Here is a 22,385-nt window from a genome sequence, read left to right as displayed (position 1 = left end):
ACAAAAACAATGGAAGAGTCCTTTTTCTGATTTTTAACCTTTGTACATGTACTGTTGGATGAATTCAGTATAAGACCCTAGCTGGAGTGCCTGGTGCCTGTAATCCATTGAGTCATGTCATCCAACAACATGAAAGGGTATCCACAACTAATGAAATAATTGTCAAGTTTGCCAACTTTCCCCTGCAAAACATGATCTTCGGACACTAACCGACTAAGTCTAACAAGTTGTCCCCTAACCAGATTCTTTTTTTTTTTGTCAGTAAGGGTGTCGGCTACCAAAACATAAGTAAGAATTGAAGGAAACATCCTTTCTGTAAATGGTAGACTAGTACCTTTCCTCCACTGAGTTTTTTGTATACAGTGATGTCCAAATAATTGATGGAACTGTGATTCCACTGAAAATTGAACTCAAGAAAACTGGTGGAGTGACTAAGAAAATCCACAAATTCAGAAAATTCCTCAGTGGTACCTCAAGTACTTCTCCCCCTTAGAAAATTGAGAGGTGTTGAAAATGTGTGTGGTTTCCCAGTTTTTAAACCAAAAAATAACGCTGATACTTTGTTTCTGATGAATTTCCTTTTATATTGGAACAAAAGTGCTTAAACTGTGGATTAACGGTTTGTTTACATCTTCTGATATGGTCTTTTTTTATTTTATACAGTGATTTCTATTAATGGAAACCTGCAGAATAAGTATACCAGCAAAGTCACTTTAAACTGCTATCCAATAGCACAGAGCTCAGATTATACATAACTTGTCACCATCAAGTCTCCTGACATTAAGTCAAAGCACTGCTTACAGGTGAACCATGGCAGCTTGCAAAGGTATTTTTGAAACTTGTGAAGACTTGCAGGAGTTACACTCATGTGCAAAAGACACACATCTATGCAAGTGTTCCTGCACACCTACAAAATGTACACACCATCTCTGCACATGCTGAACTCACTGTTGTGAAAAACAGCATCACCAGTTTGTGCTTACCACATCTGCATAATGTTGAACAGACACTTTTGCATAGTCACAAAGCAGATTTGTACATTGAAGGACTATGAATACCACCAACAGTCTTTCCCTATCAGTGGGTAACTTTTTGAAACAATTCACTGCCTTCAGATTTGGTTTATGGATAATATTTAATGCTGCTGATAGTCTTTTGGAAAGACTTAAGGATAGATGACCTTTCATTTGCATCTCATAGATACTGCACTTATTCTTACAATTCTTATATTTCATACAAGTCATTTGTATTTTACTGTAACAATATCTGTCTTTATTTGTCTATATATATATATATATATATATATATATATATATATATATATATATATACGCACACACACATACAGCAACTTACTGTATATCATTACATATTGAAGTGTTTTTTTTCTCCCAAGTTTCTACTGAAGTCTCACCAAGTTAACACATGTGAATGAATAAATAAATAAATAAACTGCATCCTAAAATATAGTAAGATGACTCACAGATAATTTAATATTGTTCACTTCATTATGATCTATTTCATTCCTGGGAATATATTGCTTTTCTGGCATGGGCATGTTACTCTTTAGTAGTCAATGTTTACGGCTGCATCAACTCTTGAAAAAAAAAACTGTTGGATGTTTAAGTAGCAGTTCCACCATGGTTTATCGAGTAACATCTAGCCAAAGCTACAACTAGATGACCATAAATTCCTGAAGTTTTATCTAAATGAATAAAAAAAAAAATTAAAAAAAAAAATGTTTTTTTTAAGGGCAAACCTCTCTGTCCCTTCCACACCTGTGTAGGTGCCCCCAACTCCTTACTTATATTAAAAGGAAAAATAAATCATTGTCACTGCTTCAGTAGAAAATTTCCTAAGACAAACACAAATCTACAAGTTGTAGCTCATATGGTTGTGATCAAGTTGTAACCTCAGCTATTGTTAACTCGACCTATAGAGTAAAAATGTTAAGTAATATATGATCATTTTTTTCATCTTACAATATATCATTTTTATTATGATGTTCTTTACTGCCCTGCTGAGATGTTTAGACATCACCATTGCATGCCTAGTTACATTTATAGACCTTAATTACAGTCTGATGCAAAAACTATGTCATTTTGGGTTATATTATGTTTCTAAGGAAATTTTCCCCTGAGATGCAGCTTCTTACATTGTGAGTGACTAAACCCAGCTGTTGCAACAAAACACTGTTACTAACATAAAACTCTTGCTGTCAATTACATTTTCAGGTGAAAACCTTGAGAATCAACACAAATGACAAACTAAGCACCTGTTTTCCTGAAGTTGTTTATTGTTTTCATAACATAGAATGATTTGTTGCTGTAAATAACTGCCTGAAGTCTTTTATTACAGTACATTGTTGTAGCTATATAATAAATCTGACCACACAAGTATATCTAAAATGTCAAAGGATACAAAAACCAATGGTTTGCAGTTACTGTTGCAAAATTCAGTGGCAAACATGCATGCATGACAAGATGACTGCTGCACTTTAGAAATCTGACTGGGTTTGACTGTTATCCTATCGGCATAGTTCATAAGGGCAAGTGCAAAGTTACTTAAAGTTTCCTCAAAGGATAAATGCAAAATATACTGTAATGATTGTACTGAAGGGGTGGGTTATGATGGCCAGCATCTGAAAAAATGATCACATTTCTGAGGTTTCCCAAAGAAATGACTATGATGCAAGGCTGAGATTGAGAACAAACATTACCATTTCAAGTTATTTAAACACAGCTTCATAACACTAGCAGTTTTAAAAAAACAGTGCCTCCTAATGTCCAGCTACATGCCATGATTATATCATTTTTACTATGATCCCAGAGATAGATACAACATTCACTGCATGAAATCATCTTTTGAGATGTAATGGCCCTATAACAATATCAGTTGAGGAGCTTGGCTATCATGTATGGTAGCACAGGGTTTCAGAGGCCAAGACTTCTGCCTTATGGCTTCATGTCCAGGCTTAAATCCAGACCTGTGGTCACTATCTGCATGGAGCTTCACAACATCTCCCCAAGTCAAACATGACTCTCCCCACCAGGTACTACATTTTTTGCCACCTTCCATAACCAAGCTGTCTGACTTACTGTTCTACATTAGCCAAAGATATGACACGTAACATTGTGACATGTGGCATATGCCATGTGCTATGGCTGAGCTTTACAATTACACTAACAAATGAATGTATTAAACTGAAATAAAGATAAAATGGAATGGTGAAAAAAATGTGTGTTCTGCATTAGAGATGAGCAAACCAGAGACATCTGGAGCTGGGCTTGAACCTGAATACAAAGTAAGCTCTGAGAGACAAGAAAGAGCCAAACCACCATCACAAGGAGTAACTGCTGACTCAGACCTGACCTGCAGGCTGTGAGTACTTTCTGTTCTGCCAGGTCTGCATATCTAAGCATTGAGGTTGACTGCAATACCAAACAGTGTAGTCTCACATGCCATATTGCTGAAAAGGAAGAAGCTTGAAATATTTTTTCATGGGAGAGGACTACTGCAAGACATTGTAGTTAGGTAATTAACATCCTGGCAGACAGGTTCAGTGCAAACTTCACCTGCCTCTCACCCCCAAAAGGTCCCATAACCATACCAGAAGAATGTAGAGTCCTTGAAATCACACACTCAGGTTAAAACAGCCCTCTCCAAAACCAAAAACGCAGCATCAATGGGACCGGACGGTGTCCCAGGCTGCATCCCACACGAGCTCAAACACGAACTAACTCCACACCTAAACACACTGTTCAAACTCAGCCTCTCCACAGGCTACATACCCATAGAGTGGCACACAGCAACAGTTATTCCACTCCACAAAGGTGGAGCCACAACAGACCCTGGGGACTATCGCCCTATAAGCCTGACTAGCTTGGTCTGCAAGGCTATGGAGCGCATTATCATGGAACTCATTAACAGAGACATTGGGAACCTCCAAACACTGGACCCTACCCAGTTCAGCTTTGTTAATGGCAGATCATGCCTCCTAAACCTGGTGGATGACTTTAAGACAGTTACCAAGGATATAGATGAGGGAAAGGTGGTACACACAGCCTAACTAGACCTTGCAAAGGCCCTTGACACCATTCCCCATTCTGGTATTATACACAAGCTCACTAGCCTGAACATAAACCCCTACATCACAAGATGGGTTGCCAACTGGCTCACGGACAGAACCCACATGGTGAGAGTTGCTGGAGCTAGGTCCGACTCTAAATCGGTTACAAGTGATGTTCTCCAGGGCACAGTCCTAGGACCCCTCCTGTTCTGCATATACTTCAGAGGTACAGGCAAGCACAGGAGGACTATGGCTGACCAAGTTCACAGACGACTGCAAACTAGGGGCTATAACTGACTCTCTGGCTGACAAAGACATCCTCCAAAAGGGTCTCACTGAGACGGATGCCTGGTGTCAAAATAATGGCCTCAAGCTAAATGCCAAAAAGTGCATAGTCATCCCCTTTGGAAAAAACAAAGCACCCACAAACTACTGCATAGATGGTAGTCCCCTAAATACGAAAGATGTCATAAGGGATCTGGGGACCCAAGTAGATAGTAATCTCACCTTTGATAAGCACATTGCCAAAGTGGTTAGAGAATCCTTCTACATGGCCCACCTAATCACAAAAGGTTTCGCTTCCATATCAAAAGAGGTCATTGTGCCCCTCTACTCATCACTCATCAGACCCATCATAGAGTACAGTGTCCCTTTTGGGATGTACCTTACAAGACACCTGCAACAGCTGGAAAGACCACAGAAGTACCTCACTAGGAGGATCACTGGCCTCAAACAGATGCCCTATGCAGCTCGACTGAAGAAACTCCAGCTGTACTCGGTTGCATACCACCTACTCAGAGGTGATCTCTGCCTGACATACAAGGCCATGTCCAACCTAGAATTGATGGACATGCTTCACCTAAGGAAAACCTTATCCCCCCAGCCACACACTCTAGGGATCTAAATCTCACCACAACAATAAATAGGACGTGCTGGAGGGATAGATTCCTGTCCCAGAGACTTCCCATGCTTTGGAACAAGATTCCTATCTACATTAGGCAGAGCTCCTCGATAACACTCTTCAAAAGAAACCTTGATGAGTGGATGGGAAACAGAAAGTTTACCCCAGGTATCACTTCAGTGGATCTGCTGGACAGAGCACAGGGAACTAATCTAAGGGGGTGGCGAAAGCCAACATATTTCTGGCTAGGCTTATAAATGCCTTCGGGCAGATAGCCAAGTACCTACCTATGAAACTATTTTTAGGATGAGGGGTGCATTATTTTCTTTACTCAAGAGTGCTTGCATGTTTCTGAAGAGGGAGAGGAGCATGTTGCAGCAAAAGAAAAAAGAGAGATTAGGAGATCTTGGAAAACACTACCAATGCTACGGACAGCATGGGCATAATTATTTTGTTTTGCTTTGATTTTATTGAGATAAGCCCAGTCTCTCAATTGTTCCTGATTTTAGCTCAATGCTGTGAATCTCCAAGAGGTGCTTAGTGTAGGTAGTGTCAGCTGTCCCTTTCCTTAGTGTACATTGCCTAAGAGAGCTGAAATATGGTTTCTTAGATTAAGCTAATAAAATCCAGTATGTTACAAGACTTTTGTTGTTCTATTTATGCAGTATACCTAGTTTAAACTTGGGGTTGTTTGACCATTTCTTGCAAAGTATAACTGAACTACTGTGCATAAAGTCATCATTGGACCAGAACAGGAAAATTTAACTTTTTTCACAACCCAGGGCAACATTCATGTTCCTGCATGCAGTGGGGTGCTCATATAATATTGGTCATGGCAACATTCCTGCTCCTGCATACAGAGTGGTGTACTTGTATGCTATTGGTCAGGGGAACATTCCTGTTCCTGCATACAAAGTGGTGTACTTGTATGCTATTGGTCAGGGCAACATTCCTGTTCCTGCATGCAGAGTGGTGTACTTGTAAGCTTTTGGCCAGGGCAACATTCCTGTTCCTGCATGCAGAGTGGGGTGCTTATATGCTATTGGTCAGGGCAAAATTCCTGTTCCTGCATATACAGTGGTGTACTTGTAAGCTATTGACCAGGGCAACATTACTGTTCCTGCATGCAGAGTGGGGTGCTTATATGCTATTAGTCAGGACAACATTCCTGTTCCTGAATGCAGAGTGGTGCACTTGTATGCTATTGGTTATTATAATTCCCCATTTTTCATTATAAGCAGACCTATAAGTTGGGCAGAGTGAAGGAGGTAGCTGGGTGAAAGCTGTTAGGAAGTGTGATCAACATATCATTAGCATTCATTCATTTGAGTGACTTCTGGCAATGTTAATGACTGTTTGGCTGTAATTGTAGTTATTATTATTTTTTTTTTTTGATACTTATAAAAATCACCTCTGGACTTCCAGATGTAGTTATTTTTAACAGAGCTACTGCTGCAATTGTCTGTTCTGTCTTGGCTCTTATTGGGCTCTAAGAACCAAGCCAGACACTTGGCTTGGCTCTGGCTGGGCTTTTCTTTAAAAATGCCAGGCTTGCCCACCTGTTCTCTTCATGATATTTTTTTATTTTTTATTTATTTTACATTTGTTGACTGGGCTAGTCTAAATGGATATATGTCCATTTTCAGTAGAGGCCCGGGGAGATAAGCTCCGAGGAAACAAACAAAATCACATATACAAAAATGAATGTATTCATGTATAAAATGAACATTGCAGGTGCAGTACAGAGAATAATCAAAGAGGTCATTCGTTCATAACAGTGCAAAATATACAGATACAATTAGTACAATACAAAATGTAGTTGTAATACATCATAAAGAAAAAGATGGCAGCTGAATTATACAATATATTAGTATACAAGTAGTCATAAAGAAAACATAGGAGCTGAAATTATACACTATTAGTAAAAGTAGTCTCCTTAATGAGATTCTGAAGATGTAAGTAATAGTATAGAAGGACAAGGTAAGTTGTTATTAAGAAAAGGAACTTGATTACTGAGAAGAGGTGGGTAGGTTGAACCAAGTAAGAAGAGCTAGTTGATCAGTCAGGTTTAGTACAGGGGCACAACCAGTGTGCTCGGAGGAAAAGTTTCAATTTGGTTTTAAAGAGTAATATAGAGGGAAGAGAGGAAAGTTCATTAGGAAGAAGGTTCCAGCTTTTTCCAACAGTATTAGAGAAAAGAGAGTCCCCAGACCTGTTGCTTGATTTACAAATATTTACAAGAAGTTTATGCGATGATCATAAGGTCTTTAGATTGTTGTAGGGGGTAATGAGGGTAGTTAGTATAGGGGTATTGGTAGGGTGGTAAAGGGTTTTATGGGCAGTGGTCAGTTAGTGGAATTTAAGCTGATTTTGTAATTCAAGCCATCCTAGCTGCTTTAGATTAAAACAGTGGTGGGTTCTGAAAGGGTTACCTGTAGCAAATCTGGCTATGTTATTGTAGGAGTTTTCCATTTTATTAAGGTTGTTTTTAGAGAGATTAGTATATATGGGTGAGGCATAGAGGAGAGTAGAAATTAGATAGGTGTGAGCAATAGGTATTCTAGCTGCAGGAGAGAGGAAGGGTTTGATCCTGTAGAAAGAGCCTAGTTTTCTATTAACAGATTTTAGAGTATTGTTAATATGGGTGCCAAAGTTAAGGTTGCTATCTATGGTGATACCTAGTAGTTTGTTAGTTGGATCTGGGGATACGAGAGTAAAAAAGAGGAGTTTCGTTTTTTGGGGGTTCAGAAGGAGACAGCGCTGTGTAAACCATCGTTCAACTGTGTTAAACACATTTTGGGTAAGGGAGTGAAGTTCAGATATAGATGTGGCTGAGCATATAAGTGTGGAATCATCTGCATATTGTATGCATGTAGCTTGGGGGATTGCTAGGTGAAGGTCGTTAATAAATATAGAAAACAGGAGAGGTCCTAATATGGACCCTTGAGAAACACCAGTATTAATGGGCAGAAGGGTAGATAGAATGTTATGCCAAAGTACAGCCTGTTGTCTGTTATCTAAGTAGGACTGGAACCATTTTATAGCTAGTGCATCTAGTGACAGGGATTTGAGGATATTTATAAGTATCTGGTGATTTTCCTTATCGAATGCCTTAGACAGATCTGTAAACAGTGCAGAGGAAAGCATATTGAGGTTACGGCTTTTGTTAATACAGTCAGTAAAGGAAAGGAGGGCAGTAGTAGTGCTGTGGGAAGGTCTGAAACCATGTTGAGAGTTTGAAAGTAAGATATTTTGGATTAGGTGGTCTAGCAATTGTCTGTGGATGCATTTTTCCAAGATCTTTGCTAAGGGAGAAAGTAGGGCTATGGGACAGTAATTGGAGAGTTCAGGAGTTCCCACCCTTGTGAAGGGGGATAATATGGGATAAGAGATGGTCATTCATTGAAAGCCTGAAATTAATACAAAGACGACTCATTTTCACAGAAACTCATTTAACTTCTCATTTTCACTGTTGATCATACTATAGAGAAAACATACAGGTTCAATGAAGGGGAAAGGTAGCACTCCTGAAATGGGTGGTAAGAAATGGTGCCTATGGTGCAGTTGTAATGGGGGAGGGGAGTGGACAGCTGATTTATAAGTTTTGATATTACAAGAAAGAGCAAAGAGGGGTGGCATTTCTACCACAGGAGTGAATTCTGGTAGCTGGGGCATCTGTCACTGTGCTTCTCATCTACAGGGGTGAATTCTGGTAAAAGTACAGTAAGGAGGACAGTCTTCATTCCACAAAGAAGACCCTGGTAGAGTACTGACCTACTTTTAGCTATATCTCACAAGGCAGCCTTCGACGGATTGGGGTAGTCCTAATTCCTTTGTAACATGTACATTAAACTGCGGGGTGACAGTGTGCTGATAAAGACATCTGCAAAATGTAAGGAACTCAGAACAGCAGTTATGGGAATAGTGGAAAGGTCTTGTAGACTGATCATGTGCACAAATGACATGATGGGACTTGGCACACTTGAAGTTTTATTGTAAACTATCAACTTCAAATGGGACACTACCATAAACCCTGGGAGAATAAGTGAGAATAATGCTAAAGAAACAAGCAACAACCTACTACACTTCAACTAAGACATTTTCTTTATTTTGTTGCTCCATCAGGCTAGTAACTCAGCAGTGTTTTGATATTGGGAAAGCTGATACTAGGGCCCTTCACATGTAGAGCAACCATTTGCAGATTTGTGTGTGTGTGAAGTAAACCATTGCTGTGGCTGATGACAACCAGAAAGGACAGTTTTCCTTTTCATTTTTTGTAATAAAGCACTTGAAATAAAGGGAGCGAGAGCTAAATAGCTAACCTACTTTGGAATGTCTTGAAAGTAAAGAAGGTGTGCATTACAACAGATAATAGCTTTTAAGCTAGACAATAAGGAAATTAAACAGACGCAGCCTACTACTAGCTTCAACACTGACTGATTTGTCTGGGCATGTGGTTACTGAAGAGATATGTGAGAATGCCAAGCCATGACACAGCAATGAAAGCTCAAAAAGCAACAAATTTCAGCAGATATTGCCAACAAAATATAATGCAAGAAAATAAAACGCTTTAATTTCTTGTTTGTCAGAACTGGGCAAGCCAACTTCCCTGGAAAATCAGCCTGCTTTTTTAAAAGAGTGCATATTTCTCATTTTTACTTCATTATTTACTGAAAGAATGCTGGAAAGCATTTCATTATACTCTAAAATGTATCCACAGAATAATAATCTGGCATAAATTAGTTATGACTCAAAGAAACTACAAAAATAAAGAACTTTCAATGAGGTTTCTTCTGACATTCCATTCACTGATGCTATAGCTACCATTTTGCTATTACAGTGTATTGTTTTTACTCTGTTGCTTCAGTTTGATAGAACTTCAGAATACAATAAGGCACTCCTACAAAAAACAAGCCTTTCATTACATTTATGTATTTTTTGTATGCAACAAGTAATGCACCTATATTACTCCATTATTAAAAAATAGTGCAGCCATGGCTTGGGGCAGCAGGCTTACAAAATTTGGAGGACATTAATAAACATAAAGAATGTCCCTTAGCTTCTAAGCTAGTATACCAAGTGCCCTTTATTTACATCTTTCAGGTACATTCACATTTTGCTGTAGAATAACAAAAATGTTGCTAGCCATACTCAATACAGCAGAAACAATCTTTGCATATAAACTGAGAGCACACATGGCAATATGTCTCCTCAGAAAATGTTAGCAGGCACACATCTTACATTCTGCAAAGTTTGCTGCAAATTTACTGTTGGGGTGGGATATTTTTAACAATGTCTCATAAACAATGTCTGCATGTAAATTCATGTAGCAGAACTGTAGCTACATATTCTGGTGCCCTGACCAAATACCCTATCTGGTGTTCGTCTCAAACTGAAACCAGTAAAAAGGGACTGCTACAGCTAAATACAAGACACAGCGCTGAATCGATTTAGCCCTGACCACAAATGCAGCACCAGAACCGATTCAGCCCTGACCACAAAATGCAGCACCAGAACTCATTTCTGAATGCAGGAACGGCACTCTAATGCACATGGAGCACTGAAGGGATTCAGCCCTGACTACAAATGCAGCACCAGAACCGATTCAGCCCTGACCGCAAATGAAGCATCTTGCTAGGTACACATCTTATATTCTGCACAGTATGTTGCAAGTACCTGCTGTACTGACACATTTTCATTAATACATTGTAAGCAATGTATGCATATAAACCTATGAAGTACATCCATGATGCTTAGTGTACTCAAAAAAGTCTAAGAAGGCACAGATTATATGCCTGCAAAGACTGCTGTAAATACTTGTTACACTGGAACTTTGTGGAGCCAATCGCAGCTTCTGTAGCTGTAGTTTAATGGTGTTTTTGCCACAGTGATCAACTAGTTGTGTTTCTCTGATTACATCAACTCAGCTACCATTACAGTCAGACTTCCTCTTGAATTGATGATATTAACCTTGCTAGTAAATATCTGCCATCATGTTTTTTTCTGCACTAAGTTGGTAAAAATGTAACTAAGCTAGTAATAGACTGTTACTAAGCTAACGACCCAGGCGTAGGGGCCTTTCTAAGCCTAGCCTAGTTTTCCCGAATGACTGATGATGTCCTATATCCACATAGGACACTGAGGGTCAGGCATTTATAAGGTGTCTCTGTCCATGAGGGTCATGAGTGCCAGTCCCTGTTTAAAGTTCCTACTCCCCATACACTGGACTAGGTTGCACTTAAATTGGGTAATAAACGAGCTCAGCTTCACATGGATGGGAAGCCTGCTCCATAGCAAGGGCAGTCTGTGGGACACATGTCTGTATCTCCAGCATGTTCTGTTTAAATCACAGATAAAATTCAGGTCCCTTAGTATTTCTGGTACTCTGACTTACAAATATGTCGGAGATTCATAAGAGTAGGGTTTGCAGACACCTTGTAAACCAGGCATAGATCACCCTTCAGCAATCAATAGGAGACTCAGTAGAGGGAAAGGGTTTTAAGGAACCTTGTACTCATTTTGTAAGGAAACTTTGAGGTCACTCTAGTTGCTGCATATGCCTAGTCAGGTACATACCAAAGGGAGCACTGTACTCTACAACTGGTCTAATAAGGGCTGAGTACAGTGGGATAATGACCTCTTTGGACCTTGATGCCATTCCCTTACTTATAAGTTGTACAACAAGAAAGGAATTCCTTACCACTGGTAAGGAATTCCACTGTGGCCACATGGTGGTTGAAGGTAAGGCTACTGTCTACATGTATAACCAGATCCCTGACCATTGGTCGACTCTTAGGGGTGTATTACCAACATGGTAATTAACTAGGATGGTTGATTTTTTTTCAAAGAGTACAATTATACATTTCTTGTCATTGAGTTTCAGACCATGATTTTGACACCATTTGTTAGTCACTGATAGACCTTCTTGAAGAAGGCTAGTGTCTGCAGGGGAGCTCATGCCACCCCATAGTGCCTTTTTTAGGCAAGGTTCAAAAGACAAACCCACCTCCATAGGTATCACAAGGGATAAGAAACTAAGAGTAATGCTACTCAATGCCAGAAACTTGGACCAAACCACAAAAGGAGGGGGAGTATCAATATTCGTCAAAGATACCCACACCTCCAGGTTGGTGGCACAGCACGAAGCATCAGAGACTACCCATATGCAACTAACAGTTTAGTATCTATGGCTTTATTCCTCCTAATCTTGGCCACCTTGTCACCTACTTCTGCTCCTATCTTTCTGCTACATACAGCAGATTTCAATACTATATTTACTAGCAAAAGATTTTTCTCCACCAAACAGGTAATTCATACCCCATGGTGTTGAATTCTTTCCTAACCGATCTTACAATGTAACTGTGTTGCAACCCCATTTTCAATACTATATTTATTAGCAAAAGATTTTTCTCCACCAAACAGGTAATTCATACCCCATGGTGTTGAATTCTTTCCTAACTGATCTTACAATGTAACTGTGTTGCAACCCCATTTTATTTTGCAGTTTCTTAAAAAAATAGGGAATGTGAAGTGGAAGGTGAAAAATGAAGACATGCAAAAACATTAGCAAATGGATTTTTGACAAAACAAGTTCACATAATGCATTGTTAACCATAAATAAATAGTGCATGTTTATTATCCAAGTTTCAAAGGAAACACTGAAGTAAAGCCATTATCCTAGCACTAATTCAAAGATTTTGCAAAGGTTTGCAACCTGCTGAATTTGTAACTTAGCGGAGCTCAGGAAAGCAAATTATGGACTGATGTGAGAGGTTTGGTTTTTGGAGGGTGGTTAACTGTAAAATTATCAGACAGACCTAGGTGTTGTAAATTCTACTGACTATTTTACCAAAATCTTCCTTGGCATCCATTTTTTGGAAAGCTGAGAGACTATGCTAGAAGCAGAAGGCACAAGTGATTAGGAATCATTTCGGACAGCTCTTTTTTCTAGAGGCTCCTTTAGCTGTTTAAAACTTTCATTTAAAGGCTCACTGCTGCTTTTCAGCTGTGAGAAACATTTCTGCAGTTTGTTCTAAGTAGTGGGGATATTTGTACCATTTCCATATTCAGGCTTGTATTCGGGCCTAGTGTTTGTGGAGGCTGTGTGTCTGAGCACATATTCAGGGACATCTTGGTTTAGACAAAGCCATCAGGCATTTCAGTGAGAGAGAATTGTTTGAGATCATTGGCTGACGGAGGTCACCTGGACTACAGCTTAGACTAAGCAGCTCATTGGTTCTTTTGAGATTTCTTTCTTAAAAGCTGTCTCAGGTTTCAACTTTCTGTTACCTAAGAAGTTCAGTTGTGAGTGTTCTGCCATTTCACACTGAGCTTATCGAAGGAAGGACACTGAGGCAACTCAGAGCTATAATATATAACATTAAGTATTCTCTTTTTTGTTTATTTTGTTCTTTATTTCTTTGTTATTTATAGCACTTTGTGTACTGTGTATTTTTCTAGCTAGTTTCAATGTGTGTGAGGTATTAACTGGAAATTGTCCACTTTTATTAAGCATCTGTTGGGTTGTTGTTTCTGATAACTTGTTGCAGTTAAACTCTTTTTTCTAGAGGCTCCTTTAGCTGTTTAAAACTTTCATTTAAAGGCTCACTGCTGCTTTTCAGCTGTGAGAAACATTTCTGTAGTTTGTTTACCACCCTCCCTCCCGTTGGTATTTGGTGGCTTTGCAGTTGCCCGCCCATACTGTAAATTTGATCTGGGACCCTCCTCCCAGTCTAGTGTCATTACCTCATTCTACCCAGTACAGGGAGAACATTTGAGAAGGCCAATCAGCTTAGTTTCTGCTACTCCTTTCTCTCTTTCCTTTCTATCTTTTCACTTAAAAAAAAAAAAAAAAAAAAAAAAAAAAAGATCCACCACTGCTTTTACTGTATTTGTGTTTCTTCCTACTTTATTTTGCTTTTGCGTCATCTTAAAAGTACTCAATTGTATTTATTACTGCTTGGTGTAACTCATTTTAAGCCTTTTAGTTTAAGCACTTGGGCTTCAGACCAGTTGTTTTACATTAAGGTTTGTGGTCTGCACTGTAGTGGCAGAACAGGTAGCTTACATCCTTCTAAGTTGGGAACTGCTAATTGAGGGCTCAGTGTCTGTTATTCTAAAAGTGTATTAATTCTGGTTTAAGCACTTGGGCTTCAGGCCAGTTATTTTACATTAAGAGGGTTCGTGGTCTGCACTCTTGTGGGAGGAGAGGCTGGACTCTGCCCTTCTGATCTGGGAATTTCTGGTTAAAGGCTTATAGTGCCTGCATATTTGAACTGCTTCTTACTGAAATTGGTACACATTGTTTGCTGTAGCATAGACTAGATCCAGGCTTGCTGAATCTAGCTTTGTTTGTATAACTTGAGCACTAATCCAGGCATTCTTTAAAGTATTCAATTGTATTTATTACTGCTTGGTATTAACTTGATTAAAGTGTAGCTACCATTCTAAGTCTTTTGGATTAAGCACTTGGGCTTCAGACCAGTTGTTTTACATTAGGAAGGTTTGTGGCCTGCACTGTGGTGGCAGGACAGGTAGCTTACATCCTTCTAAGTTGGGAACTGCTGATTGAGGGCTCAGTGTCTGTTATTCTAAAAGTGTATTAGTTCTGGTTTAAGCACTTGGGCTTCAGGCCAGTTATTTTACATTAAGAAGGTTCGTGGTCTGCACTCTTGTGGGAGGAGAGGCTGGACTCTGCCCTTCTGATCTGGGAATTTCTGGTTAAAGGCTTATAGTGCCTGCATATTTGAACTGTTTCTTACTGAAATTGGTACACCTTGTTTGCTGTAGCATAGACTAGATCCAGGCCTGCTGAATCTAGCTTTGTTTGTATGCTTGTTGTTTGTTTGCTTGTTATTTCCCTGAAATGTTAATTCCACCTAAAACGCGGCTTTTCAGCACTTCTGTGGATCCCTAGTGATATCTGCATTGCTTACTGTACTTATTTCCTTGTTTCACTTGAAAGAAAGTTACTGTTTGTCATTTTTGCATTTAAGTTACCTGTAACATTGCATTTAAGTTACCTGGCACTTGCTCACTAAGTCAGCACTAAAAAATTAAAAGCACTACACCCTCACAAACTCCCCTTGAGTACCTTGTTCCCCATTGGCCCTTTTTTTTAATTATAAAGGAATTCCCAATACTATTCTAGCATGTCCAAGGGTCAGTTGTCAATCTCCTCTCCAGTCCAGCTGGTGAATCTGGGAATCTTGAGGCAATGTTACAACTGCCTCATGTATACAGACAACCCTCTCCTCCTCCCAACAAATTCCAACACATGTGAGAGATGCAACCATATAGCCAAACTGGAGGCTAAGCTCTCTCAACTCAGTACTGGCGTAACCAGTCAGGAGGAGAAGGAAACCACACTCACTATAATTCCAGTCTCACTTAGACCTACCACGACAGCAAACCAAACACATAAACACACAAAAACATACTCGGAGGCTCTAAATAAAAATCTGCCTAAGCAGCAGAGACCTCCAAAGCAGACACCCAAGCAACCGCTACCCCAAAACAAAACACATGCAACACATAGCTCACAAAGCCAGTGTGACGAACAGTCACAGCCCTTAAGGCTAAGCAACACACCTGATACACTTGTAATAGGTGACTCTATCGTCAGGCACACTGACGTCCCGCTCACCAGGCTGAACAAGGAGAAGGTCATGGTGAGCTGCCTGTCGGGCGCTAGGATCCGCCACATAACACATGCACTCAGGTCACTCCAAGGCAAGTACAAATATGACTCGGTCATTGTCTATGCTGGTGTGAATGACCTGAGACGTACCTCCCTGGACTAAATGAAAAAAGACATAGAGGAGCTCTCTGAGCATGTAGCCCAGGCTGTTATGACCCTGACCTTGAGTAGCATCTTAACCTCACCAAGAATGATGCCACAATATGAAGACAAGATGATCAATTTCAACAATTGGCTTAAGTATTGGTGTCATTCAAAGGGGATCCAATGCCTGTCAGCCTGGGATGACATGCTCGACAAGCCACGATGCTTAGCTAGGGACGGCTTGCACCTGTCATCCCTGGGCTTTCGGATATTGGCAAAGGCTCTTGCTACCCCCATAGTGCCTTTTTTAGGCAAAGCTCAAAAGACAAACCCACCTCCATAGGTATCACAAGGGATAAGAAACTAAGAGTAATGGTACTCAATGCCAGAAGTCTAAACCTGAAGATGCACGCACTCAAAACTCTCCTTAGCATGGAGAACATCGATATCTGTGCAGTAACAGAAACCTGATTCAAGGCTCCTGAGAGCACCCCAGCACTATGAGGTTTATACCTCATACCATGCTTTTCTGCCCCAAAACTTGGACCGAACCAAAAAAGGAGGGGGAGTATCAATATTCGTCAAAGATACCCACATCTCCAGGTTGGTGGCACAGCACGAAGCATCAGAGACTATCCATGTGCAACTAACAGTGGGTAAAACTGCCTTCCAGTTTATAGCCTGCTACAGACCACCCTCCCAAACACAGGAACCCCACTCAGCCTTCCTGAGAACACTGGAAAATATGAAGGTCTCTCCAAACACTATTATATTGGGCGACTTCAACTACCCAAACATAGACTGGGAGCATTATTCTAGCTCCAACACCCTAGCCCAAAGGTTCCTAGAATTTATAAACTGAAATGCTATGGAACAACTTGTTACCACTCCCACAAGAGGGGAAAACATACTGGACCTGATCATCACCAACATGGGGACTCTATGCTCCAGACCAGAAGTGTATACCTCACTGGTAAGATCAGACCATAAACTAATCTCACTGGATATACACATCCCGACCCCACCCCCTGCCCAGAAAACCACAGTGAAAAACTTCTCTTAAGGAAATTTCACACTCCTCAAAACTGAGGTGGAATCCTTCAAAGCCCCCGGACCTGTGGAAAATACGGCCCAGACACGGCCCAGACCACAGAATCCTTTATAAACGCATTCTATGAACACCTTCAGGAATGCATGGATCATGCAATCCCAAATAAAACCAAGACCCAATCCTCCAAAGGCAGACATCCTGTCTGGTGTATCCCAGACATAAACAAACTATACAACAGAAGGAGGACGCTACTACATGATAGAGCAAAATCCCAAAAAGGGAAGGCATCTCTGATCAGTATTAGCAAAAAACTACGGGCACTCATAAAATCGTCTAAGGCCAGCTTCGAGAGAAAAATTGCACAGGACACTAAGGATAATCACAAGGCTTTCTTTAGTTATGTTAGGAACCTGGGTGGGAATTCCCAGATATGCTCAGAATTAGTCCAAAATGACAGAAAATACACCGAAACCACAGACATTGCCAACATCCTAGCTGACAGGTTCAGCGCAAACTTCTCACCCCCTCCTCCCCACCAAAAGGGCGAATATCTATCCCAGCAGAGTGCTGCCCCCCTGACATCTCAGATGCTCAGGTAAGAGCCGCCCTCTCCAAAGCAAAAAAACACAGCATCAATGGGACCAGACAGTGTCCTGGGCTGTGTCCTACATGAACTCCAAGAAGAGCTAAACCCAAACATAAAACTAATGTTCAATCTCAGCCTTACTACAGGATATGTACCCAAAGAGTGGCATACAGCAACAGTGGTCCCTCTCCACAAAGGTGGTGCCTCAACGGATCCTGAAAACTATCGCCCCATAAGCCTGACTAGCTTGGTCTGCAAAGCTATGGAAAGGATCATCATGGACCTCATAAATAAAGATATTGGGGACTTACAGACACTGGATCCTACCCAGTTCGGCTTTGATAAGGGCAGATCCTGCCCTTAAACCTGATCGATTTCTTTGAAACAGTCACCAAGGCCATTGACGAGGGGAAGGTGGTCCACACAGCCTACCTGGACCTTGCAAAAGCCTTCGATACAATACCCCACTCGGGCATTATGGCTAAGCTCACCAGCTTAAATATAAACCCCTATGTCACTAGATGGGTTGCAAACTGGCTCAAGGACAGAACCCACATGGTTAGAATTGCTGGAGCCATGTCAGACTCCAAACCAGTTACAAGTGGCATCCCACAAGGCTCAGTCCTGGGACCTCTCTTGTTCGGTATATATTTCTTGGAGGTACAGGCAAACACGGAATGACTGTGGCTGACCAAGTTTGCAGATGACTGCAAACTGGGTGCCATAATCGACTCTCCAGCCGACACAAGCATCTTCCAAAAGGGTCTCATAGAAACAGACAACTGGTGCCAGAGCCATGGCCTCAAGCTAAATGCCAAAAAGTGTATAGTCACCCCCTTTGGCTAAAACAAAGTGCCCACAAATTACCACATAGGTGGTAATCCATTAAGTACAGGAGAAGTAATTAGGGACCTGGGGACCCAAGTTGATAGCAATCTCTCATTTGACAACCACGTGGCCAAAGTGGTTAGAAAAACATTTTATATAGCCAACCTAATCATGAAGGGATTCACATCTAGATCAGGGGAGGTCATCGTGCCTCTTTACTCATCCCTCATCAAGCGCATAATTGAGTACAATGCCCCTTTTGGGATGTACCTTACCAGACACCTGCAGCAACTGGAAAGACCCCAAAAGTACCTCACCAAGAGAATCAAAGGGCTCAAACAGATGACATATGCTGCCCGGTTAAAGAAACTCCAGCTCTACTCAGTGGCATACCGCCTGCTCAGAGGCGATCTGTGCCTGACGTATAAAGCCATGTCCATCCTGGAATTAATGGACATGCTGCACCTCAGAAAATCCAAATCCCATCGAGCTACTCGCTCGAGAGACTTGAACCTCAGCACTGAAATAAATGGGACATGCTGGAGGGACAGATTCATAACCCAGAGGCTCCCTTCACTCTGGAATAAAATCCCAGTCCAAGTTAGGCAGAGTCCCTCATTGACTCTCTTCAAGAGGAATCTTGATGAGTGGATGGGAGATCGTAGATTTACCCCAGGTATCACTTCTGTGTCACTGTTAGACAGAGGCACAGTAAACTAACCTCGAAAAAGGGCATAGCAAAATTCATTTAAAATGGGTGGCGAAAGCCAAACACACTTTGACTAGGCTTATAAATGCCCTAGGGCAGATAGCCTAGTATGAACCTATGAACCTATGACATGACAAGTGAAAAATTATTTTCCAAACTCTCTTTTATTTTTACTTTTTTTTAATTTTGCTAGAGAAAAGCTGAGGAGATAGCATAAACGTTTGTTTCAAACATATTTCAGTAACCACAAAGAGGTCACTTTATGCTTTTATACCTCTAACATCCTACCTATCATTTTGTGATTATTACTGATACTGTCTGTTACACATTGTTTAGAAAAACTGGAAATTGAGTTTTTTAATATGTTATCAAACTCACAAAAGCTGTCCTACAATGCCAAGAAGCACTTAAAAGTTTTTTTCCCTGTATACTAGTGGGGCCCAGGCTGTCCTGAGATGTTCTAAGGTTCACATATGGTTTTATGATCTTTATGAGTATGTCATAAATGCATTGGTTTATAGACAGTTTTGAAACTTGTGCGAATTTGTGCAAGTACTATGACTTTGGGTTAATTTGTGGAACTACTATGACTTTGTTACAATAAGATGAAGGATTAATGTGCTATAGTCCTACATGTGCCAACTTTAGGAGCTAATATACCAATTCAAAGTGACAACAATTGTTTTCCTGCCATTGGATGCCATTTTGACATCTTTTGAGATTTCCCTAGATTGTGCTGATATTTGCAAAATGAGTGCATTAATAAATCCTCCTGAGGCTTGTAGAAAAAACAGTGCTGTTTTTCGAAGTTACCACTTATGACCATTCCAGGAGAAACAGGTCAGTAACATTTGATGGCAATAATGTGTACTTCAAAATAATACTTTTCTATTTTACAAAGATTGAAAACTGATCTAGTGAAGGGGCTTTCTAAAAAATTCCTGAACTTCTATACACTGATATTTAATTTATCTTATGTTGCTGATGTTTTGTCTTTATTTTTTTTTTGTTAATTTAGGGTTTCCAATAATTGACTGGTATGCATCCCATTATTCAGAGTACAATTAAAGTTATAAGATCAGTATTGCTTGACTCTGATGTTTGCCAAGAGTGCCCTTTTCAGCACTGTCAGCACATTCAGAATAGCCTCCTTCTGCAGTTCATAAGGAGTTATCTGCACTGCCAACATATTTTAGTATGTGCTTAAAATGTTATTTTTATTAGCTTTCTTGCTGCTGCTGCTACTGTCAAAACTGAGTGTTTGTAGTCCAGATTGCTCTAACTTACAAACCCTTTCTCTTACTCTGTATTACAGTCAACAGCCCCACTTTAGTGATTCCAGCAATCCGGTAGGTCAGGGGTTGCATACTTCTTTCTGATGAGTAAACTTGTAGATAAAAGATTTGTGCATCCCATCTCTCCTATGGCTCTCCTGTATCTGCGTACTCGCCCTTAGTAAAGCATTTCCTGCATCTACGTATTAAGATTGATCTGCACCTTTGCCTGGAATGTGCGTGGCTTTGCTATGACTCTTTACGAAGGCATTCACTCCTCCTTCATTAACATGCTTTTTCCAGCCTTTTTGTTTACAAACACAACAAAGGCCAACTTTTGTATTCTTTTACAGTCTTGAAAATTTAAACAGCTTTTATATTTTTCATCATGCGGGAAGTGCTTAGCTGCCCTTGCAGTTACTCTTTCCCCATTTTTACTGCACACTGCTTGATAGCTTTCAGAAGCAATAACTATAATACTATAAGTAGTAATATAATCTAATGCACAGCGATTGTGGTCTATTTTTGTAATATTAATTCTGTTTACCTAGATGTTTGAGAGTTAGCAATGCTTATTGTACCTGGATCTTATCAATGTAATTCGACTGCCCGCTTCAGTCCCCTCCAACCCCCAATTCCTCAGTCACCCCCTTGACTCCATCATTTATTCAGCCTGTCCCCACCACCCTCCTTCCACTTAACTCCTCCTGTTTAAAGACCAAAATCCCAGTTTCCTCCATAACAAAAACACAAACTGAATTTCCATTTGCCATTAGATGTATTGTTTAAAGCATGTCAAAGAAAATGTATTTCCTCATGTTGTTCGTTTTCCTACTACTGCCCATCTCATATGAGCACTCATGATTTTTAAACCTTTTCACCTCAAACAGCTGCATTTCAATACCATTTACCTTAAATTCATTGTACCCTCTATGACTTCTTTACTCTACACTCCAGTAGTACTACAGCCCCCCCCCCCCCACAACACTTCTCACTTCCACTGCTATGCTATAGACATCTCATCTCATTCTATACATATACATACACAGTTCTGTTACTACAATTGGCATCAATCTACCATTAAACATCCCTCCTAAGGTTCAAAGTCATACTCCTCTTATTCTTACTTCGCAACATCAGATCAAATCCAGGTCCAACAATCTTGTCCTCCTTAATTATTAAAGTGCAAAGTATTAAAAATAAGATAGACCAACTAAGCTTTCTTATCTCTGTTCACAATCCACAAATCATTAGTATCACCTGGCTTTAGGTCACAACATCCCTTTACACACCACTTCTTCCCAGGCTATGATTATTTTCTTGATCCCAGGCCAGGATTATGGCATGGAGGAGGCATTGTCCAGATGTCAACATACAGTTGCTTGCTGAAACAAATAAGTCTTCATATTCCGTTTCATATCGGTTGCTAACACAAATCCCGTCTCCATTTAGCTCTCCGATTCTTTGAGCTGTTGCCAATCTCCCTCCTCCTGCTTTGTTATAAAAGCTGAATAACCTACTCAAGGACTTTACTTCCTCTCTTTGGAGGATCAAAAACTTTATTCTTCTTGGTGACTTTAACCTCAATCTCCTTGGCCCCTCACAAGACTACATACTTGAACTTCTCAATGTATCTCATTCAGCTTTTCTCGGAATCCACCAGACCCAATCATACCTCATCACTTCACTCACGGCTTGATCTAATAATCACAGACAGCCCCAAAGTTATTTCTTATATCTCTATTCACCCTCATAACCTAAGTGATCACTGACCTATAATCTTTAACATTCACCTTGACTGCAAAACATTCCCACCAAAACTCATTACATTTTGACATAAATCATAAATAAAAATGACCAAACTGAAAACAAATCTATTCTTTCTCAACTGAGACCCTATACTCTCTCCTCAGACTCTAACAGTGATGCTTCCCAGCTCTTCACCCAACTCTCCTGTAATCTACAAGACTAATGTGTCCCTGTTGTCACAAGAATTTACATGCTCAAGCAAAACACCTGGCTCACATACCAACTCAAATCTATCCCATCTCTCAGAGTCAAAGCATGGCAATCCTGAAATTCTGACCAAACTCCTTCTACCAAACACACCAAAGCTACACCCTCTTCAGAAACCTTTCCAAGCAAACAATTGGATATCATAAGATCCATCATATGATAATATAT

The sequence above is a fragment of the Protopterus annectens genome, chromosome 2.part0 (genome assembly GCF_019279795.1).
Source record: "Protopterus annectens isolate FY-2018-M chromosome 2.part0, PAN1.0, whole genome shotgun sequence".
In the NCBI taxonomy this organism is placed as follows: domain Eukaryota; kingdom Metazoa; phylum Chordata; order Ceratodontiformes; family Protopteridae; genus Protopterus; species Protopterus annectens.
The sequence above is the reverse complement of the archived record's forward strand: the minus strand, read 5'-3'. Positions refer to the sequence as shown.